The sequence below is a fragment of the Natator depressus genome, chromosome 4, assembly GCF_965152275.1.
Source record: "Natator depressus isolate rNatDep1 chromosome 4, rNatDep2.hap1, whole genome shotgun sequence".
NCBI lineage: Eukaryota > Metazoa > Chordata > Testudines > Cheloniidae > Natator > Natator depressus.
In genome coordinates, this window is record NC_134237.1 from 24,818,818 (window position 1) to 24,843,679 (window position 24,862).

General features: G+C 39.3%; 1 protein-coding gene across 4 annotated transcripts in view; it reads left to right on the forward strand.

The window, feature by feature from the left end:
• Positions 1 to 24,862, forward strand: part of BMPR1B (bone morphogenetic protein receptor type 1B) — a 350,045-nt gene that overhangs the window by 71,472 nt on the left and 253,711 nt on the right. Inside the window, exon 1 of one of the 4 annotated variants that reach the window (XM_074950641.1) lies at positions 53 to 396. The exons of 2 other annotated variants lie outside the window; for them this stretch is intronic. The gene's annotated coding sequence lies outside the window, so the exon portion shown is untranslated. Of the gene's footprint in view, positions 1 to 52; positions 397 to 12,451; positions 12,594 to 24,862 lie in introns of those variants that run through there. One more of the 4 variants, XM_074950639.1, reaches the window with a different exon arrangement.

Consider the following 24,862-nt stretch of genomic DNA (forward strand, 5'->3'; position numbering starts at 1 on the left):
TGAATTTTTGTATTTGCTGTCTGTACAAGAAGATGCTGACTAAATAATCTTCAACTCAAGTGGTCCATTGCATTTTGAATAGGGATTGTATACATTTATTATTCATAGTATTGTTCTTTTATAATCTCTAGAGTATTGTGCAGTCAATGAAGACTCAGACTAGTCAGTTATTCTTTTGTTGATTATATTTGTCTCAAATGTAAAGTAACGTAATCATTGTTGGCAATTCTTACACTACAGAACCTTGGATCACTATTGTATCACATGGATATCCTTATATACCCTGAATCCTAAACTCGGATAAATTGGCATAACTCCACTGACTTTAATGCCCGCCAGCTGATTGAAAGAGGGGAGTTAACACAAGCATCTAAGTAGCACGTTTTACCCTTTCTGGTAAGAATAATTTTTACAATGGCAGTGGCAGCAGCTCCAGGATTGGGGAAATTTCCCATAAAAAGTCATTATTTAAAAAAAAATCAAAAAACCACTATCCCTCCAAAAAAGACTGCTCCTAAAAATTAAGTTAACTCATTCCTGATGCCATTAAATGATGGAGAAACACCCACAGACTTTCAATGCAAAAGCAACATTCTGCTCTGACTTAATTTAACTCCTATTTGTGATCATCCAGTGCTAACTTCCTCTTCCATGATAGTCTTTTAAATCAAAAACTCTTTGGGGCAGGGCCAGTCTCTATATTCATGTCATCGTAGAACACGTGGTTGGGGCTTAATAATAATTTATTATTCTAATTGAGTGGAAAGATGTGGATTTGGGGGACTGAGGGGGTACAATGAGATTAGCAGAGTAGAGCAGAGGTCCCTTCTTCCTCTCCAAACATATCCTTTATTCTGATCATGACTCTGATCCTGTGGGCTAATCTGTGCTGGCTCTTGTGTGACTATCTCTTAGACTGTTGTAACTTAACACCAGTGGCATCTGGTAATAAACAATCATATGCCCATTGAAGATTAGTGCTGTGGAGAGGAGTTTTGACCCAAACACATCTCTTAAAATGATGTGGAGTATAGGAACTTGTTATGCATGCAGGAAATTTTTAGACAGTTAAGGGCAGGGTCTTGCTCCTTGGTACCATTCAGGTGGCTCACAAACAATCCAGATTTCAAAGGAGAAAATGATCCTGTATTTTAAAATAACTCTGTTAACGAAAGGTTTTCAGAGACTGGATAAAATGCCCATCAGGATGGATTATAATAGAACATGAGAATCAGTATTTTCTTGTGTTGAAACATCACCAGTGGAGGACACACAGGAACTATTGGAGAGGGAAGAATGTATTTGTTTATTGCCAGTAAAAGGATCCCATGTAACTATTAGATCTGACAGATAAACAACTATTCTACCAAACTCTTGCAAAGCCCCCATGGGAGTGTATACACTGCAGCTGGGAGCAAGCCTCCCACCCTAGGTAGACAGACTCACACTAGCAGGGCTCAAGTTAGCGGGCTAAAAATAGCAGAGTGGATTTTGTGGCTCCGGCTCTCAAGTCTACCTGACCCCCCTCACCCTCAGGGCTCAAGATCCTGAGCTCCAGCCCAAGCCGCCATGTCCACAGTGCTATTTTTAGCACACTAGGTTGAGGCCTGCTGGTGTGGGTCTGTCTACCTGGGATGGGTGGCCCACTCCCAGCTAGGGTTGCCAGCTTTGGTTGGGATAAATTCCTGGAGGTTTCATCACATGGCATTGTCTTTAATTAAAGATTAATCTTTAATTCCTGGAGGGTTGGCAACTGTATAGACATACCCCATGTCATTTTATAACAAGCTTCCTGTATATTTTATCACAGACCTGTTGTAATATAGTCATATAAATATTAATATAATTGAGATTCTTCTGAGACTCCTGGTGTGTATGGGGTGGAAAAAAGAGAAAAGAAATCTGTTACACATAAATTTAGCATGAATCACTCTGCAGATGAGTAGTGAAGAGCAGCACCAGTACTTGGCTACCTTTGAGACCCAAAAAGAAAAGAGTTGAATATTCCCGGGTTTAATCAGTCATAGTTATTTGTTTCACATAAGTTCATTCAGTTATCACAAGAGCATGAAATCCAAATGTCAATTATTGTGCCCTTGGTTGGCAACAGTGATAAATATTATAAAAACCCAATTTTGTTAATAGACTATGTACACTTTCTTTCATTGTTGGAATAAGTGTCAGTTGTTATTTTTAGTGCAACTTGAAATACTTACCTACTGTGTGTATATGTAAGACAGTATTTTGGCATTTAAAAAGAAAACCATATATACTTAAAAAAAAAGTCATTTATTTCCACCTGTCATAGACATGAATAACTTTTGGGAGTGCATATGACATATCTATATGGATAGTAAATTTAATTCAGAATAGCAATACTATAGTACTGAGTACCAAAATGAAGTAAAAGCCATTCACCTCAACTGAAGTTTTGTATTACAGTGTATGTAAGAAATGATACAGTCTGGGGGAAGGGGTTTGGAAGGAGACTTTAGCTGGAGATGGAGTAGCTGCAAATTAAGTCAGCTCAATTTATCAAATGACTAAATTTTATTATAGTAATCTCTCTCTGAAAAGGGCAGATTTCTATCAATATTTTTGTTTGCTACTTGCAGGCAAGTTAATTTTTTTTAATGCTTCCACCCAGAGGCCAAATTCAAGTGGACTTAAATACTGTAACGTTGTATAGAACAACATGTGCAGATATGGCTCCTAAACACAGCAGTGACAATCAGTGTGTGTGTGTGTGGAGAGGAAGGGGTAGAGGGAGGCTGAGGTTGAGGAGGAGAGGATGGAGGAAGATAGTGAACTATCAGGAAAATGCTGGAAAAATGCGAGTTAGCTACTGAAAAGCATGTGTGGAAGGGCTTGAACAAGAGAGAGAAGAGAAATAAGACTTCAGTTGATTGAGACTATTTTTACTGAACTTTGGCATGTCTGTATTATATTACTGTCTTTCTCAAGTATTCTTTTATATTGGGATTACCTTATCACTGGCATTCACTGAACTGACCTTGGAACATAACTGCCTTACCCACAAATGCCTGATGTGCCACATCAAGATGTCACAACATAAGTATTGTGACTGTGTGATGATTTTTCTTCTTGGAGGACATAATTTAGAATAAGATTCCTGGAAGTCAGTGGGACTGAAGCACATGCTTTTAAAGTTAGGTACATGCTGTCCTGAATACGTATGTACCTGAGCACATGCGTAAGTGCTTTCTTGAACTGGGACCTTTAAATATTGGCAACCCTAAAGCACAAGATAAACAAAATTCTTGTGTGTGTGTTGTTGCGTAGGTGTAACCATGCATTATCAATGGAATATTTTAACTTATGAAATTAAGACTTGGCCTATGCTTCAAGATTTTACGTTCTGATTATTACTGGTTCATGCTTCTTTCATGTAATTATTTAAATAATATGTAGTCTGTTGCTGTGATGAATAAATAAAGGACTCTCAGGAGACTGAAAAATGGGAATACCTGTTTACAGAATTATGAGAAACAAGTCAAGGACTAAGCCTTCCTTAGAGATCATATTGTTGGATTCAGAAAAATCAAAGTCTCACGTACATGAGCCAACCCATGGTTGACATTTCGGATTTTTATTTCACCTGGAGACTCGCTATGGTATTTTGTTATGTTTTAACTCCACAAGTGCTAATTAGAATAAGCTAATTTTATAATTATTCCCAGGAGACATATAAGTAATTTAGTCTCAAACTTGTTTATTTTGTGGAGACACAATTATTCAAATAAATGTTGAGAAACAACAAGTAGTTTGTGCAACGGGCTAAATGCCAATGTGAAACACAGATGTAGCTACATCTGTTTAAAAGGTTTCAGAGTAACAACCGTGTTAGTCTGTATTCGCAAAAAGAAAAGGAGTACTTGTGGCACCTTAGAGACTAACCAATTTATTTGAGCATGAGCTTTCGTGAGCTCATGCTCAAATAAATTGGTTAGTCTCTAAGGTGCCACAAGTACTCCTTTTCTTTTATCTGTTTAAAAGTCATTCAAAGTGTTCTGAGTAATTTAATCTCTCTCTGTATCTTTCTTTGTGGCCACAGCCCTCTTTAAAATTAAGGGTAAGAAATTATATGTTTGTGTCTATATTTCTGTTGACTTTAGTTTAAATTCCAGGAACAAATTAATTATTCAGAAGTAATGATTCAAGAACAAAGTCATATCCCTTTTAGGAGGCTAGTTACCATTATGATAGTGGTCAAGGAGGCTAATCCTGATATAAATTTGAGATTTATTTATTTTCTTTTATTTTTAATTTTAAAATTTGTTGGCGTTTATTTCTAAAAGTGTGGGGGGAGGTGGGCGGTAGGAATCGTATGGTTCTTCCTGATTTAAAATATCAGAAACATTTGTGAGCGTGAGTAGGAGATTGTTGGCAGAGTTCAAAAGAAATATGGTCAACACATTCTGTGTACACACAGATGGATTTAAAAAAATCCAGAATGGGTTATCATACCAATCTATGAAGGACTCTTGAGAATGATCAGGTTTACATTGTAATGAATGAATTCATTATAAAATAGCCAGGGTGCAGCATGACGACTACCAATGTTCTTTAAGTCATTCTGGCATAACTTCAGAAGGAATTTATTTTTGATAGTGACAAAAATTAAATGACCGGTAACTTCTTAGCTTTTATAAAATGCACCTGAAGCTTATTACTATTTTGGGAAAATAACAGTAACCATGTAATTGCTAGTGTCTAATAGCACTCAAAATATTGTACTTTCTGAGAGGTTTAAGCATTTATTGAACAGTTAATATTTACTTAATATAGTATATTAGATTTTTTTTATGTGGAAAAGGCTAACTAAGTTTTATCTTGGATGTAATTGGCATTCAGAAGTTTTAGCATACCTTGTTCCTTAAATATTTCAAAGGTGTTTGTTAAATAGAGCTGTATTTACCTTATTACAAACATAACTGTTTTTTCTCTTGTGACAGGTATCAGCTTGCAAAAATGGGATCCTCACACAGTTTATTTGGTGGAGCTAACTATGCAGACTCTGATTTAAAACTACATATTTGTTCTTCTTTTCAGTGCAGTCTTTGCTTTTATTTTCTGAAGCACAGAATCCAGGTGCTATAAGAATGTTTTATTAGTTAAATGATACTGTTTTATTTTTCCTTTCTTTGTCAGAATCGGCAGTGTTAAGCTACTAGTCTTTACTGATCTTTTTTGCTTTTTCCTCTTCTAAAATTAGACTTGAAATGCTGCCTATGTTAATATCACAGATTAAAATTACAATGATTTATTACTGGGATTTTCAAAGGGGCCTAAAGGAGCTGGGTATCTACCTCCCATTGAAAATTAATGGGAATTGGACACTTTGATACTGGTTAGACCCCTTTGAAAAGTTTGGCCTATACTCTTAAAACAAATCAACAAAATTGGCCTTTAGTTATACAGCATGAACCTTAAAAAACATGTAGCAAGTGGTTGTGGGTGATATTTTCAGGCTGTTTCTTGCCCATAATATGACAAGAAAAATTTCTTAAAATCTGGAGTATAAAAGTGGGTATGAGCATTGCAGAATGTCAGTTATTGGAATGGAAAATTGGAGTCTGAATTAGAATTATAAATTTGAATCTTTGTCCTTTCCTAGGCAAATTCCCATTGGTTTATGTAGAAAGGAAATACAAATTCTCAGTTCCTAAGTAATAACTGGTTATATTGAGGCTTTTTAGTGAGTTCTCTAGCCAACTTTATTAAGATTGTATCTGATCACAGCTTTCACAAAACATACCGCTGTTACAGCTTCATTGAAAAGCACAGCTTTACCGAGTGTAGACTTAGGGGCTTGAGGAGAAGCCCCCTTTTGAGGGCTTCAGTGGGACTTATTTGGTGCATAGGCCTTCGTGCACTGACCCTCTGCGCAGGTGCATTCCCCCCATGAAGATGCTTGGTTGTCAGGTCACTATCCCAATCTCCTTGTTAGGGTTAGCCCTGTAGAGCTGCTTCTAACTTGGCTAAAGTAGCATTTGTTACTCACGCTCTACTTTAATTGATATCTGCGCATATGTACATTTTTATAAGATTTTTAAAAAATTGATTGCTGTATTAAATGGTCCCTCAAAACCTGAAGACTTCATGGAGGAGAGGGCGATGTTCACTATGTGGTTAATTCAAAGCCCATTGAAGTCAATGGAAAGCTACCTAATGACTAAAGCGGGCTTTAGAACGTACCCTGTAGCAAACAGAGACATTTTATATTGGTACAGATTAGTTTGTGAAGACAAACTGTAGTGATGTATGCTGTTGTTTTTCTTGCTATGGTGAGTGATTGTGGTGTGGTGTGTGTATTTATTGCAATCTCAGTAACTAAAAGGTTTTGCCTTGAATTTCTGCGATGGCATGTACAAAGCGATATATACTTACTGTGTCAGTTTTCTGACTTTAGATAAGTTCCGTTGGTTAGACAAGGTTAACACTTAGGGTTGCCAGTTTTGGCTGGACATATTCCTGGAGGTTTCCTCTCATGACATAATCTTTAATCAAAGTTCAGTCTTTAATTCCTGGAGACTCCAGGGCAATCCTGAAGGGTTGGCAACCCTATTCACATGAAGTTGTTTTTTTTTTAAATCAGACATCAAATTATTTGAGTTTCTTTATCTTCAGCATTTCACATAAAATGTAGTTGTAAAGGTTTAACCACTTTTCAAGTTCTTGCTTGCTTTCTTTGCATTTTTTTAGAAGTTTGGCATTAGTACTTCATTTTCTTTACTTTTTCTTTAGGCATACTTCACTGGAGCATGGATTTTGCAATCTTCTCTCAATATCAAGTTTTATGCCGCTAAGGAACCTTTCTGTTTTCTAATAAGCAGTTAAGCTCAGAAATTGGGCTTGAATATTGGGAGCACTGAGTTAGATAAATAGGAACTAATGTTTAATCATTATCCAGTGTTGAGTTTTTGTTATGGAAAGCAGATGTAATATATGTTTCTTATCATTTGGATTTTAGTGTCTTTTCAACTGTAACTAGCATTTAAATAATTACAGATTTGTTGTAATCATTCGCAAATAAATAACAAATCTAACGGCATTAAGAGTATTACAGTACCCATAAACAGAAGCCATCATGTCACCTACTGAAACTAAATAACATTTGTGATATTATTTCCTGGAAAAAAAACTTGTTAATTTTAAAATTGAAGTTGCTGAAGTAATATAAAATTTAAAATTTCAAAATAAATACAGAATGTTACAGATTTAAAAAATAAAACAAACAATTATTAAAAAATATGGAAAGGTGCACATAAAGTTTTGAATATCCTTGCTTTCCGTACATTCTCTAACACAAAGCTAGAAATGTGAAAATTAGCATTAGACAATACACAAATTTTTGACTCCAGGCTAAGTTCATTTTAAGGGATTTTCTTTCCAGTTCTATTTAACACCACTGATTGCTGTTGCAGTAACAAAAGAAATTAATGAAAAGTATGTTACTGCAGAGGTAAGAAAATTGCTTTAATTTAAGACTCTGACTATATATTTATTTTGTAGTGTAGTTGTAGCTGTGTTGGTCCCAGGTTAGTAGACAAGGCGGGTGAGGTGATATCTTTTATTGGACCAACTTCTGTTGGTGAGACGCAAGCTTTCGAGCCACACAGAGCTCTTCTTCAGGTCTTCTGTGTGGCTCGAAAGTTTTTCTCTTACCAACAGAATTTGGTCCAGTTAAAGATACTACCTCACCCACCTTGGCTCTCTCTATTTAATGTCTTTTCTATTCAACTTTCCCTATTAGTATGTGTACAGTTAAAAGCTATAATTAACATGTCAGCTGAGATAGGCGAGCAGCAAACTTGTTAGAGGACTTTCACATCTGATTCCCAAAGCTAAAAAAATAGACTAAAATGATTATGTGGTACTTCAAGTGTGATGTATGCTCCTGTTTAGCTGCCAAAATTACACTTGGAAACCTTGTTTAAAATGATAGCGATCTACACCACCTCTGAGTGCTTTGCACACAGCAGGATGAACATTCATTACCGGGACTCATCAAATGCTCCAGTGTTCAATCAGATTAAACTGAGCACAGTAGATTACAAGGTGACATAATAAAGTTGGCAGGAATATGCCAGCTGTATAACAGCATGTAGGATGGGTGAATGGACCTTCAGATAAGGTTAAGGGCCTGATCACACTGCATTCAGTTGTATGACTTCCCTTAAGTTCAGTAGGTTTTGAATCAACGCCTAAAAGAATGATCTGTGGCATCCTTAATTCTCATTGAGTTCAGTGAATCTGCACAAAATTGACTGTTACATTGTTTCACAATCTAAACCTGTTTAAATCGAGAGACTTAATCGACAGAATGTCTTAGTAACTGAACACTCAATTTTATGAGGTGCTGACCAAGATCTGTAAGATACTAAACATTTTCAGCGCTACGGAAAGTGAATCCGGCCCTAATTTCTGAGGGCTGATGGGAATTACAATGGATGCAGGATGCATTAATATTTCACATCAGGAAATCCTGGCAACAAAGGGTTAAAAGTTTTCTCCTCTGCTTTCATTTAATCTATTTCTCACTTTTAAATTATATTTCTTCTATGTTTTACTCACCACTTGTGGGGTGTTGTGGTAGATGTGGGGTTGGTGAAGCTTGTTCAAAAGTAAATGTGTTCCAGAATAGAATATTAAAAAGAAGTGGATTTAAAGAAAAGATATGTGTTCATGGGAAGTAGAGTTGACAAAGGTTAGTTTAGGAAAGGAAGAGATGAAGTGATGTTGGGAGAAGATAGTTTTCTTTCTCTAGCACATTTTTCATGGTCAGGATTAGTTGGGGGTGAAGAAGAGGCAGTGTTTAGATGCCTCAGTTTTATAAGCTGCAATCCAAACTATCTATTATCAATAAATATATTTACTTTAAATAATTTTGCCTGTCACAGGTCATACTGTGTTAGTCTCAAGAATTCTAAAGTGTTTCTTGTTCAGGGTCTGAAACAGCAGCTCTTAGTCAAGCAGCACTCACGCTGTCATTATACAAGCTTGCCGGTACATTGGTAGAGCGTATGATGTTCATGGGGTGTATTGCGCAAGTAAGAACTAGAGTGTCAGACCCTCAAATCATTAAATTCTGAGCAAAGATTTTTGTTTTTCTACCTCTGGACCCTTTTATTCTTGTAGCTGTCACTAGTGGAGGCTTTCACAAAATAGTCCTTCAGTGCACCACTGATCATCGTCCATAAACATGAGTCTGATTACATAAGAGTTATGTGAAGAATCTGTTTATGATGTGATCACGAATAGGCTCTCTCAATGCACAGGCTAGCTTGTCTGATGGAAAAAATAAACATTACATCAGCTAACAAAAGTATCGCTGGCTGTATAGAAGAAGATGAAGGCTGTAAAGTCACTTTAGTGTTTCAGTTTGTTTAGAAAAGCTTGTATCACCCAGCTGTAGAACATCACACAGAACCTCTGCAATGTACCAAAGTTTTTGTAGGAAAAAACATAGAAATAGAGAGAGACATCTTAATTTCATCAGTTGCTTTCTCTTGTGCTAGCTTGATGGAGAGGAGAGAGAGCCACCCTGTGAGAATGAAACTTTCTTTAGTAAAAAGTACAAAAAACTAAAAAGTACAAATGCAAAATGATTAAACTGTTATTTAAATCAAGGTTTCCTGCTTGCTAATCTGATTAAAATTGGTGATTTAAGTCAATTTATTTAAATCAGTTCACCCTGGGTGTACCCATACCAGCCTTTGATACTGTTGACCATGATCGTGGAACTCTTGGGTCTTCTGTTCTTTCCCTGTGGAGGGTTCCCAAGGGAGCTTGATATGAGGAAATAGATTAATAGATTTTAAGGCCCATTGGGGGCATCATGATTATCTATTGTGACCGCCTGTATTAACACAAGCCACAGATTTAACCCAAATATTCCTGCATTTCACCCAACAATTTATTGAACTACAGCATAACTATTAGACGTCTGGTCATGATGTAAAGACTCAGAATGATGGTGAATTTATCACATCCCTTGCTAAATTGTTCCTGTGGTTAACTTATCCTCAGCCTCACTTCCTCCTTATCACAGTACTCCTTTCAGTTCCAGTCACACTCTCCAAAGCTTCATTTCTCACTTTTCTTAGAGGCCTTTGACTCCCCTGCCATTTAAGGAAGTGTCACTAGGAATAATTAGGTCACTGCTAGGGTGTGAATTTTCCAGTTTCACTTATTTGTTGCAACCTCTGGGGACATCACAGGAAACATAAACAGACCATCATTATGGGAGGCTTTTAAGGGAGTTGGGCTCATGTGTGAAGGACGGAGGCAGGGGGTGTCCTAAGATCCTGGAAGGACCTCTCTGAATGGCTAAAGCAGAAGCTCACAGAGCTGAGCTTCAACTATTTTATCATGACCGGGAGTGAAATGAGCACGTCCAAGTAAAACCAACAGCTTCTTTCTTTTCCAATTGTACAAGAAAGAAATAATGTAAAGACTGTTTGTTTGAAATACAAGCTTATAAGAAAGAACATTTGAGAAAACTGAGTACGTGTAGTTACTGGATGTTTCTTGAGTGGCTTTGTACTGCTGAACAGCTCACTCCTACGTTATCTATTCTCCATTGCCTTTTTTGTTGTAGTCATTTATACCTGCGAAGAGTGTGCAAAGTGGGCAGTAAAACAGTACCAAATCAAAATGCATACGAGGGGCCAGGCATTGGCAAACTAGGCCCCAAGTGTTGTGCTTCCCTGCTCAGCTATGCCCTACAGCATAGCTGGGGAATACCAATATGGTTACCACTGTCTAAAGTTGGACCAGGAAGTAAAGTATCCATGTGCTGTGTTTGTAGGTAACTAATACAAAGAATACCATCTACTAGTATATCTGAATATCTGCTATTATTGTTTTCCTTCTAAGTTTAGTGAAATTGTTGTTACATGGCAAAAGACTTCCTGACTGCTACATTTTACTTGGTTTCAAAAGGAAGTTATTTTTACTAACTTAATATTTTATTGCAGATAACCGGAATGCTTTAGTCACTTCAGCAGTTGCCATGAACAATGTGCCACGTGCTGCAACAGAGTAAATGAATGGGGATATCTGTGAAAATCCAAGTTTGATCCTGGCTACAAGAACAAATTAGGATATTCGACACATTTGGAATTTTCTATGTGTAGACAAAGACTATATAGCTGTCAGAATAGTTATAACAAAAAGACTGCAATGGGCAAGTGTCAGCTGGCTGCCCCACCAATTCCAGCTGAAAGCTCAGTGTAGAGTCAGAAGAGGACCCCCACGAAGAGAGACATTTTAGTAACAAAAACTCCTCCACAGGTTTGACTGATCTTAAGATTCCTTTTGTTGGCATAGCTCTCTCCCCTGGCTTGGTTGCTCCTAGAACTTCTTGCTTGGTCTTATCTGTCCCAGACCCTAATCTCCTTCTGCCAGAAGGCTATTCACATTTCTTTTCTACTAAAGAGGAGGTCTGATGAGCCACATCAGCATGTCTGAGTCAACAGGAGTTAATCTTCAATTCCTTAGACATTTAGGGCTTTGTTGGTTAAAACCAACATTTTAAACCCCACCTGAAAAACAGCAGTCCGTCAGTGAACCTCATGGAGCATAGGTAACGTATGCTGCCACTGAGGGGGCACCACTTATCAAGTGGGTTGATGTGTTCTGCAGCAGCTTAAGTTTCTCTATATATTTCTGGTGTACGCTTATGGAGAGTTCATTACAGTAATGCAGTCTCCTTAACTGAGCTATTCAAACCTTAAAGGGTAGGGGTCTGTTCAGAGAAAGTTGAGATTAGAGCCAGATTTTCTGAAAATGTTGCCCATCCGCTGTTATAACAGAGGCCCTACAGACTCTTAACCAGACACCTCAAAAATATGTTCACAGTATGGTCAGACTTCTTTACATAGGTCATTAGCTGTTCAATTCTTCAGCACCAGAATTGGATTTTCCCAGCACTGGCTGCAAGAAAATGACTTTGTGAGGTGCGGTGAAGTGCAGTAATAAAGTCTAGGTAAGGATTATTTTCCGCCACACTCTTCAACAAAACTATGAAACACACTTGCGTGTACCCCTACTGCTCCTCGCCTGGCTTTTGTGGCTGTAGCTCTTGGAATGCTGAAGAGTAGCAGCTGGAAAAATGTAAGATTTTTCTGCTTGCTTTGTCTCTGAACATATGGCCTCATGGCCAGTGGTTGCTGCTGCTGTTCTTGTTTGCCTCATAGAGAACTTTCCCAGCCTAGAGCAAGCTTTACATTGTGCCATGATGTTAGTGTTCCAAAACTGAAGAAACCCGAGAAGGGGAGACAGCCTTCCTGAAAGAAACAGATGGTTACTGTTTTAAATGCAGGCAACCCCCCCCCGGTTGTACCTAATATGTAGTGCTGTGAGAGGAGGGGGATTTTTTGGGTGTTTGAGGGGGAGAGAGGTGGAAAGGGGGAGGTGAGGGATGAAAAAGAGAAAAGTTATTGGAGCTTTTTCATATCCTACTTAATCACAGTCATATGTCAGGCTTTTTCAAGCAAGAAAGGAGGGAGTGATGGCTGTTGAAATTTGTTGCCTGCTGGAATTCTACAAGTGAGCTGTGCTGTGTGGTAAGTTCTGTGGCTTGGTTGCTGCCTTAATGAATAGAGCCTTTCCACAGCTGCCAAGCCTGCAGCAAATGTGGTCAAGGGATTTATTACGAAATGTACCAAATCTTGGCATGGAGCTAATTGCGTATAACAAGAAGCGTGCTGGAAACTGGGACCTGAAAGGTGACAAATGCAGAAAGTGTTCTATTTCTGACTGCTGAAAGAGGTTTTGTGTCAGAATGTCTCTGTGTCTGTGCTCATTGCTAATGAGCTTCCAAACAAGTGTTATGTTTTTTATTGTTTAACTCGGTTAAGATAAATGATGGTTTCCTTTTTGGATTTTTATTTCATAACAATCCGAAAGAGTAATCACTATATAGTTGTAACAGTTCAAGTCCTCTAACTAAATGTTGAGGAGCTGTTCTCAATGTATGTGAAACATGCATGCGAAGTGAGACAGATCAGAGTTGAAAGGCACCTTGCTAGATACTGAAATTTTCAAATATTTAAGCTGAAAATTCACACCTGAAGACAAAGCTTCAAAAATATCAAAGGTGAAACAAATAGCATTTGTGAGAATATTTAAGGGACATAGTGACAGAATATGAATGGGAAGAATGTTAGTCACTGGGATTTCAGAGTTCATTGAACTTGATATAGTTGTATATATGACTTCTATCTTATTTTCTGGAGTTGATTATTTATATGTATGCTACGTAGGATTGTTCTATGGTAACTCTTAAACAAAACAGCAGGCCACCTTCGTTTGTCCTTTCTACCATCTCTTCCTCACGTTTTCATAGTACTTGTAGTTTTTTAAAAATAGCTTTTGATCTTTGCTGTCTAATAGGGTTAATCTTTCTCTCTGCAGACACATTCAGGTGAACAATACTGTGTTCTCCTCTTGAGGTCAGTGTGTGACTCCCAGAGCCATCAGATGATCTCAATATGTGACACCAAAAGTCAGAGGTATTTCAGAGAAGGGAAGGAAAGTGGTTAGAAAATTTAGAGTGCAATGTGGCCAAAATCTTTTAAAACACTGGGGATGCTCATTCAGGGCAGCAGAAGATATACACAGAAGTTGGACTGATTTACAGATTGTTTGCTGAACTATAATTAATATTTAAAACAGTGTGATGGAGAAGGTGTAGGCAGGATTGTGATGAGGAAGCAAAGAAGTGCCCTATTGACTTTCTACCAATAAATCTGTAATTACATGGTTTTAATATTGAACTGGCAGCATCAGCTTAAAAAAAAAGCAGCTTTCATGCTAATGTTTGAAACAGCAACCAAAAGAGAATGATGTATGTTAAAGTAATATAGAATTATAGAACCAGAGAGAGTCTCAAAAGCACCGTGTCCCACTGACTATCTACAGAACATGTGCTCCTAAATCCATTAGGCACTTCTGAAAATGTCCCCCATAGAATTTAGAGGTGGGAAAAAACCTTAACCATCCTCCTTCCTGTACAGGATGTACGGTACTGTTTATAGTCATTTAAGTTTAAACAATATTAGGGTTGACACATAAGCCCACAGAAAAATTCAAATGATGCACAAGACCTATCTTCAACTCAGTTTTGTTGTGCCTAATGACTGTATCTTTTCTGATCCATTTTCAAAAGAAGGGTAGTTCCTTTCTCAAAATGTGTGGGTCTGTTCTGCTGCTTACAAGCCTAAGATGGTTAAGTCCTATCAAATTTATTTTATCACCTTCATGACATCCTTCATGACGATTCTTCCTATTATTGCTTACCTTTGTGCCACTGGCCAGAGGAGTGAGTGTTCTGGGTACACAGCTAAGTGCAACCGGCAAGATTCCCCAGTTGTTGAATAATCTTCCCTGATAGCATGTGGGTTTCTGGTTCCCTTCCAGTTGTGGGTGTTCTCTGAAGGTCATGGATTCAAACTCCATTGGCAGCTGAGTTCCCTGGTGGGTTGAGGCTGCACTATCCTGTTTGATGGTGGAAACAAGTTTCCCTGGTGCAAGCTGCCCTGCTCCATGCAGTGAATTTTGTTGGGACGGGAGGGGGGGGGCATAATCTTGATACCTACTGTCCCATTGAGTGCACAAGGGGAGCAGTCCCTGCTGCTGAAAATAACTGATTTTGCCTAGTGCCCGAGGGGGTGCACCTCATGCTGCAGAGGGAAGGAGAATGTCTTTATTTGGAAACTTGCACTTTAAATTGCCTAAAATTTTATACTATGCATCCTCAGTCTGGTATTTTCAATCATTAAGATATATGTGATTTCAAAAACAGATGTTTATAAATGATATAAAGTGGATAATCCTGAGAAGTATATATATTTTTTTCTAATTCACATAATTAAAAAATGGCTCAAAAGGGATACTAAAATTTTCTTGAGATACTCACGTTTTTGCTGAGATCAGATGTGGAAAGTTTAATCACAAAAGGGCCAACTTTGCAAAAAGTCTGTGTTTGAAAAAAATGATATAATGGAAACTGATTTGCAATATTATCAATTGTCTGCCTTCTTTTGAAAAGTGTCCATTTCCAGGTAAAGAAGATAAATATTTGTTTAACTAGAAATGCCTGAGGTACTCATTTTCATAATGCATACTTTTCAGTGTATAACAACAGCAACACAGTAAATTGTTAGTTTTACACTTAGATGTCATAGGCAGTTTGTCAAACCTTGAACCAAATTGTGTCAATGTGGCTACTACCTACTCTTGTTATAGTATGTTAAACACTGAAAAAGGTAATCTGCTATACAATAGTTCAGACTGATCCATAAACTGCTGTAATGTGGCTCTCACATTTCAGTAACTCACTGATGGTATTTCCCACCCAAGCTGTACTGTGTGGTGTATGTTGGGAAAGTTGACAGGCATGCAAAGTAAGGTGTGCAAATGAAGGAGAGAACAGAAAATAAGCATGCTACGTGCATTCTTCTTTCCTAAAAGGTTTGATCTGGGATGCACAGTGTAAATTAAAGAAAGCCTCAAGTAGCTTTCAAGTGAGCCACTGGCACGTACTGCGTGCTGCAAATCACCCTAGCTTTCACTGACCTTGGTATGTGGATAAACTAGTCTTCAAAATTGTTTCCAATGTATTAGGCCCAGATAATCTTTTTTTGACATTAGCACATATATCTTCTCTTCCACCATTTTTTTTCCCCACAACAAACAATTAGACTAGCCTGTGCAATGAGTCTATCATAAGTGGGTCTTGATATTGAATTGGCAGCATCAGCTTTAAAAAAGAAAAAAAAAAAAGCAAAAATAGTTGGATAATGACTTTACTTCAAACATCATTAGTGACCAGAAGAAAATGATGTATATTAAAGTAACAAAATTATAGAATCATAGGAGGGGATTCTCTAAAGCACAAAGTCTTTTTTACAACGCTTCAGATTTCTGGGGCCAGATCCTTACCTACTGTAAATTGTCATAGCTCCATGTGCACAATTTGTACAAGCTGAGGGGATCTCGCCTATGGTCTTTTATGTATTATTGATATGTACTGCTTTACATAAAACCCCAATCTTGAATTTGTGGTGTGCTGTGTCGGTGTGGAGACCAATGGTTTTCATCGGAGATCCACTCAGGCACAGTGTTGAGCCTGTGTACATTGGATTTCAGCATCAGTGCCTAAGTACATAACCACATAATTCTGAAGTATATAGAGTAGAATACTGTGCAGGTCACCCAGCCAGCAAACCACATAAAAGATAATATTTTCAACTCTTATATTGAGCCTTTCATCTCAGGATCTCAAAGCACTTTTCAGTAAACCTGGCACTTCTCTGATGCTGGTAAATATTATACTAATTTTACATATGGGTAAACTGGCACAGAGAAGTTAAGTGATTTGCTCAAAGTCTCCCTTTTACACACACAGATCCATAGGGAAAAAGACAACTATTAAGAAGAGAAGAGAAGTGTAGTATGGAGAACTTGGATGTGAAGCCCCAGTAAAAATAGTTATTCATTTTAAATGTAGCTGCAAATATTAGTGAATGCCCCTCCCACAAAATACTATGCCATTTTCTGCATAATTGTTGAATGGTATGGTAATATGTTTAAGATTTTGTTGTTATTGTTGTTAACCCTAAACTTGGTTTTATGTACAAAAAGAGCAGGCTAAGCATATTACAAATGTCATGGCATCAGATGAGGCTATTGAATGTGATTTTGGTTACATAATTGTCACCTTCATTTTGGCATGACTAATCGCTTGACAGCTAAATACAGTGGGTACACTTAAAAAGCTCATTCCAGTTTTAGCGGTACTATTGCTTCCAACAGTATTCCCTATCTAAGTACAGGGAATATCACTGGAACTGGTAAGACCGGAATAACTGGATCGCACTTTTTACATTTGCCCACTGTATCACTGCATTCTTATATGGCATTAATTTTAAAACCATCAGGCATACACATTAAGCTGGGGGTGTTACTTCAGGCCATGAGCTTTGAAAGGAGTGGGAGACCAGTTTCTGCATGAACAAGACAGATCAGGTTCACACCATTTTATAGGGGCAGATCTGTGTCCAGATATTGTGTCTTGTTGAATTTCGGTAAGTTTTTCTCAGAGACGCCATGTGTATGTGTCAAAGTTCCTTCCCCACTCTGAACTCTAGGGTACAGATGTGGGGACCTGCATGAAAAATCCCCTAAGCTTATTTTTACCAGCTTAGGTTAAAACTTCCCCAAGGTACAAACTATTTTTCCTTTTGTCCCTGGACTTTATTGCTGCCACCACCAAGCGTCGAACAAATATATAACAGGGAAAGAGCCCGCTTGGAAACGTCTTTCTCCCCAAGCCCTACACCCCCTTTCCTGGGGAAGGCTTGATAAAAATCCTCACCAATTTGCATAGGTGAACACAGACCCAAACCCTTGGATCTTAAGAACAAGGAAAAAGCAATCAGGTTCTTAAAAGAAGAATTTTAATTGAAGAAAAAGTAAAAGAATCACCTCTGTAAAATCAGGATGGTAAATACCTTACAGGGTAATCAGATTCAAAACATAGAGAATCCCTCTAGGCAAAACCTTAAGTTACAAAAAGACACAAAAACAGGAATATACATTCCATTCAGCACAACTTATTTTATCAGCCATTTAAACAAAACAGAATATAATGCATATCTAATTAGATTGCTTATTAACTCTTGACAGGAGTTCTGACCTGCATTCCTGCTCTGGTCCCGGCAAAAGCAACACACAGACAGAGAGGACCCTTTTGTTCCCACCCCCTCCAGCTTTGAAAGTATCTTGTCTCCTCATTGGTCATTTTGGTCAGGTGCCAGAGAGGTTATCTTTAGCTTCTTAACCCTTTACAGGTGAAAGGGTTTTTCCTCTGGCCAGCAGGGATTTAAAGGTGTTTACCCTTCCCTTTATATTTATGACAGTATGTTAGGGGGTTTGGTTGGGAAGATCTTACAGTTCAGTCCCTGCTTCTCATGGCTAGTAAAATGAGGTGGGTAAGGTATTGCAGTTGTTTAGGTTGTCTATGCCTGCCTAAAGGACAGCAGAGTGCGAGCAAAAAATGACCATAAATCCTCCTAGCACATTTCCCAGACCTGAAGAAGAGCTCTGTGGAACCTGAAAGTTTGTCTCCCCCTCACCAACAGAGCTAGGTCCAATAAAAGATCTTACTTCACCCACCTTTTAACTCTAATATTCTGGGACCAACATGGCTACAACAACACTGAATACAACCAGTCAGACAGTCAACATCAAGAGATGGCAGAGGCGTTATGATCATTTTTTGCTAGCACTCTGCTATCCTTTAGGCAGGCATACATAAATGCCAAGTAAAGGAACCTGAGTGAAGAGACTGGAGATGAACTGACTTCTTGGGGAACCGAATGGAAGAGGTCTTGAGGAAACCCCAATCCCTTGGGCAGAACTCTAGCATGAAAACCATGGCAGCTAAATATTTAGGTGGTGAAGTCATTTTTGTGTTTGTTGGGATATTTGGAGGTTTGTGTTTCTGCATGATACACTTAATTTTCCTTTTGTTGTTTTAGTTTAGTTATTTTATTGAAGTTGGATTGATGCCTATAGTTACAAATGCATTCCCATTGTAGCAATTTTCAGCTTCTTATTATGACTTTTTTGATTTTCTACCTTTGGGGGCTGAAATCTGGCAGGTTTGTTTTCAACCCAGGAAACAGTATTTTGGTAAATTTGAGCAAAAACATTTCAGATGCGTGTGTGTGTGTTTTTTGCTTTGGGGTTGTTGTTTTTAAGAACAAAGAGTGAAAAAAAATATGTTTCCCGTGAGGATAAATGTATTGCAACCTATTTTTTCAATGACTGTAGTGCTTCAGTGGTTTGATTTATACTTCTGAATTTGGCAGGGAGATAATCCCTAAGTCACAGGTGTATGTGGCTCATTGGTCTGGTTGCAATTTGTGAAAATTATATGCGTTTATGAAAAGGACTTTGGGCATGTGCACTGAATTCCTTTAATGTGGTGTGTTAACAGCCTGCCAACATTCTATTGGCATGTGTAGCATAAATATCTTGACCTCCTTATGCCTGCTTAGTAAAGAAGCCCGAGACAGAGACCTATCTCCTTCAGAAAATAAGTATAGGTTAGTGTGGAAGAAGGCAGGGGTCAAGGGATCAGTGCAGTGTATGATACAGAAAGGTGTGCCTGGAAGGAAGCAAGGACTCCTGTCTTAGACATTGCCTGTATTGCTCAGAATAGAGCACTTTCATTTTGTTTAGTCAATTTTCTTTTTAAAAGTGTAGGAAATTCCATGAAACACCTAAGTTGAAAAGATGTTAAGAATGAAAAGGGAAGGTGAGAAAATAACAAAATACAAGTTGTATGTATAGCTTTAACTCTGCACTCTTGTGCACATGTATTGCATTTGTCTTTTTATTGGATGATCACGTACTGTTTTGTTCTGCAGGACTCCTGCCTCAATCTGGGCATATGATGGACAGAGAATGAGACAGGGTTGTAGAGTGAACTAGTCTGGGGTGCAGAGTATTCTTGCTTCATTCACTGCAGATGTTGCATGGGGGGTGGTGAATGGCTTTGGTATCCACTGGAAAAGGAAGAATGGTCTTGAGGTTGTGGCATCTGACTGAGACCCAGGAGATTAGAGTTCCATTTTGTCATCTCTTGTGTAATTTTGGGCAAGCCTATGAGTATTTCTGTGAAAGACCTCCTGACTGCAGGATAAATTCATTAAGGCATGAATGTACTGCAGGAAGCACCACAGAAAAACCTGTTTCAAAAAAATCTTGATTTCAGTGCATCATTTGGGTGGTATTGAATGAGGTGCTGAGGATAAAAAATATATATATCTATTGAGCAGCTGCCTTCACTGAGCCGCATCTGTTCTGTGCTCTTCGGACCTGATTCACTTCCTTTGAAGTCAGTAGTGAAGCTTCCACTGATTTCAATAGGAGCTGGAGTAAGCTCTGAATGAGGCAAGAAAAAGTATCAGGTGATGGTGTAATTTAAAGACGACCTTCATATGAACAAAAGCTATGTGGGGATCCTTAACTTTATTTCCTGTCTGTCGAGTGCTTCACCTTATCATTAAGAACATAAGAACGGCCATACTGGGTCAGACCGAAGGTCCATTCAGCCCAGTATCCTGTCTACCGACAGTGGCCAATGCCAGGTGTCCCAGAGGGAGTGAACCTGACAGGTAATGATCTAGTGATCTCTCTCCTGCCATCCATCTCCACCCTCTGACAAAGAGAGGCTCGGGACACCATTCCTTAGCCATCCTGGCCAATAGCCATTAATGGACTTAACCTCCATTCTTCTACAACGTGTTTTTTGGATTTGTATGTTTGTTTGTTACTTTGGTAAGGAATATCCATAAATTCCCTGGCAATTTTTTGGCACTAATGGTATGTTTACATTTGCCGTGGTGTGTAGAGTACAGACCCTGCCATGCCCAGCTAGCATGAATATCAAAAACAGTGTAGATGGTGAGGTACTGCTCGGGCAAGTAGAGTATAAACATGCCGGATCCACAGAGTATAGACCGTACACAATTCGCTACATACCCAAGTAGTGTCTCCAACGTCTACACTGCTATTTTTAGCAGTGTAGTGTCCCACAGCCTCCCCACCGCTGGAGTCTTTTCCCCACCGCAGTGAAAGGCTCTGGCAGTGGGGAAAGGCTCCAGCAGTTCACTGCTGGCAGAGCCTTTCTGTGCTGTCTTCCCCCTGCCAGAGCCTTTCACTGCCATGTGTAGCTACACATCGCAGTGTGGCTGCAGCCTACTTTTCACTTTGGTGTGTAGCTACATGTACCCTGTGTGCTGCTGCATGGATAGACAAGACCTCAGTCTTATTTTCTCAACTGTTTTCTGTGGGTACTCTGTGACAGCTTCTTACTGCATGCATGCCACCTCCGAATGGATTTCTCCTTTCCCTAGATTTTGCCCATGAACGGGTTGAAGGCCAGTGTTGCGTTCTTAGTCTTAAAAACTTCTGCCTGGCCTTTGGAGCAGTAAGACATTTGAAAAGAATGCTTCACATCAACAATTAGTGCAGGTCAAAGCTCAAATGAAGTATTTGTGAAACCCAATGAGTCCTGACATGAACAGTAAAACATCTCTTGAGCATATATGGATTTGTGTGCAGCAGGCTTACTGAACCCGCAGAAGGAAATGTGGTACCCAAGGGAAAGGAAGTTTAACTAGCAATCTTGAATCATTTTGTGTTAGCTGCATGGCCATAATCACCCATCTGCCTGTCCCCCAGCATAAGACGTATCAAAAGATTCATGAAGCTGGATTTTTATATTAGGGTACCTTCTCCAATTTTAGAGGAGCTTTCCACTTAGCAAAAAACTTTCCTTCTCAGTTCATGAGCATAATAGGCACATAAAAAAGATCCACATAAAGGAAATGCTGTAATCCAAGCCAAAAAAAAAAATTATTAGCAGGAGTGTTATAGACTAGCTGTCAGGAGAGCTATAATAAGCTTATCTAAGAGACCTACGCAGTGTAAAATTTGAGAGATTCTCTTTCCCTTTCATTAAAACAAACTGGAATCATTCAAGAAATCCTGAAAGAGCTCCTTGACAAGAAATTCATAAGGTTGAAAGTAAAGATTGTATATAAAGGCTTACGCTGTGTACAGTAGATAGCTGTTGGCTCTTGGACAAGAGTACAGAAGTTCTACTTCTAGTGGTTTGCAAAATAGCTTTACTTTTGTATGTTGGTATTGTTGAGAAGTGCTACACTGTTGAGTATTTTAAGCTTTTCCAGTGCTTTATTATTACTATTACTGCTAGTTAGTTAGGTTGTACCAAGGCCATGTCTATACTATAGGGACTATAGCAGCATAACTACGACGCCATGGCTCTGCTGGCATAACCTAGTGTAGATGCAGGGTACAGTGATGGAAGCAGATTTATCGTTGCTGAAGGAACACCCGTTTCCTGAGCAATGGTTGCTAGGTTGACAGACTCCTTCTTCCATTGACCTTGCTCCATCTACCAGTGGGTTAGGTCAGCATAGCTATAGGTAAGCGGGGGAATAGTCCCGCTCCTGTGGGGAACTTTCCTGGCTTCTGCACTACCCCGGTGAAGTGGGCTAGCGAAAGGATCGGTCCCACTTCCTTTACCCAGTGGCCTCCCTGCCCTTGAGGACTCCCCTTCCACTCTCCTGTCTGGAAGAGTCCTCGTAACCCCAACAAGGCTGGGCCCAGGATTCCTGGGGGGCTCGACTCCCAACCCTGCTGTGGTCACCTACGACAGGGGCTAGGGTGTCTCCACTTCGGGGTACTCTCTCTGCACTGGGCACTTCTCTGACCCACGTTAAAGCAAATGCAAGTTATTTAATCAAAAATTAATTTTAAAAAGAATAAGGAATAATGAGAAAGTTTAAAGGAAACAAATCAACCCGCCCTGTGGCAGGGAACATCACAAACAGTGTCTCTGGAATATCAGGGCAGTTCACAGTCTGTTCCTTGTAAGTCCCAGGCCTTCTTCTCAGGCCCTGGCTTTGCTGTAGGGATGCTGTGGGTTGGACACTTCCTCTGGTGGTGGCCACACGCTCTCAGGCTCTAAGTGGGATGACCCTTCTTCCCAGTGTCGCCCCCGCCCTGTCGGGGTTATGATCCAAGCCTGGCCTGCAGAGCCTCTTCGCTAAGGCGTCTCCCTGTGCTGGGCCCGCTGCCCAGGGTCCCCCTCGCTCTCCCCAGCTGCTCACCGCACCCAGTTCCGGTCAGCTCCAGCCCCAGCTCCACCATTCTGTCTCAGCACTGCTGCTGCTGTTCTGTCTCCAGCTCCCTGGGCTGCTTTTCTGGCCCCTCTGGCTCTGGTTGCTGCAACTCTGCTCCCAGGGCAAGTCTGCTCTCTCTGGGCTGTGCCTCTGGCTTTGGGGCTGTAGCTCTGCTCCCAGGACAGGGTCTGCTCTCTCTGGATCTGGCACAGCTCTGCTCCCCAGCTCAGCTTGGGCCCCTGCTTTCTCCTTAGCTCAGTCCCACTCTGTCTGACGCAGGCAAATCCAGCTCACACGGAGGACGGGATCTCCCTGGCCTCCTGACTCCCTGATTAGCCTGCCCGCCCTGTCATTCAGGCTGACCTGGAGCGTTGGCCTCTCCCCATTGTTCCTGGGGGCTGTCAGATTCCCCATCAACCCTTCCCCCTTTTTAGTACTGGGAGCTAGCAACTAAAACACCCCCACTGAATGTTAGTAAGGAGGCAACAGTCCCCTTACATATAGCACTCACGGGTGTGGACCAGTGCAGACCAGGTCTAAGTGTGTGCATAGCATTTTACTGTCAAATATGCATACTAGATCCCTTCCTTGAAAAGTTTACAATATAAATACTTGCATAGGAGACACATACAGATGGCACAGCTGGACACTTTCAGCCCAAAGATCTGTGGATTTAAAACAGAGCTAAAAGTATTGCTGTTTGGATTAAGAAATATATGAATTATGGATTGAATAATTAACTGTTAATGTAAACTGCAGACTTGGATCTTCAGCACTTTACATAACGAATTGGCAATTTCAAATAAAATCTGGTATTGAGGTAACATTTCTGTTTACACTATTTTCTGCTATAAGCAACTTCTGGGGAACATTGGTTTTAAATAGTTATGTGAGAATAGTCAAGTGTATAGCTTGTTATATCTTTTGATATTGCATGTGTTCAGAGTTGTATCTGGGACAACTTCTTAATTTTACATGTGTGCAGGGTATAGTGATCAGAAATCCAGTTTTGATAGGTCACAAATGGTTAATGAAGTCTCTATTAATCTTGGACAAAGAGAAGCCTCCTTAAGGGGGAAGAGGAGAACAATATATTGACAGACTTCTGCAAGAAAACAGGTTTAACTGTCCTGCAGCAATTCATTTGATTTTGGAGGAGTTAGGGCTTGTCTACACAGGTACATGAAGGAAAATTAATCCAAATTAACTAAACGTGAATTTAAAGTGTATTAGTTTAAACTGTGGTAAACTGTATTAAACCCCTATGTGGACACTCTCATTCAGAATTAAAGTAGCCTTAATTCAGTTTAGTTAAATTCTCCTGAATTAAGATAACTTAAATTAAGGCCACTTCAAATGGACACTTTTAGTTAATTTGTATTACCTTTCCTTCTGTTCCCTATGTAGACAAGCCCATATAGGGGAAAAATACTTATTCAGCATCTCTGGGTGATTTCTTCTCTGGATTTTCAAGGCCTTTGTGAATATGGGTTCTCAGCAAGTTAAATTTAATTAAAACGATTAACTGCCTTGATACCCTGCACAAGAGTGCCATGGCAGCCAAAAAACATACTCTTCATGATGGGATGGCAAGGGACCGAGAGGGGGTAAGGGGTTGCTGTAACCTTGTTCTAGGACTGCCATTCTGATTGGCACTCACACTGGCTGTACAAGGGTGGGAGGCTGCTTACTCCATTCCTTCCAACTGTACAGTCATGTAAGGCTTGTTACATCAAACCTCAGGTATATACTGAAGTAATAATCCAAAGTAGTCATGTTGATTTCATCTTCATTCAAAATAGAGGGGGGAAAGAAAATAAGTGTCTTAAAGTGAAAATAGAAAACTGTGCTGTAGATGGAAGTGGGAAGTAATTAGTTTGTAAAATATTGCATAAAAATATGCCTAAAAACATTGTAAAAGGCTTTTTAAAGTATTTATCTTTTATGGTTGCACTTCTTTAAAGTGTGTTCTCTTAACAACTCCAGGCACTTTTGATAATATGTAACATACAAAATTAATTTTAAAAATCCAGAAATATGTAATGAATGCAAAGAAACCCAGATTAAGAATAATGTTAATCCCCAAAGTAATAATCACTGCATACCCATAC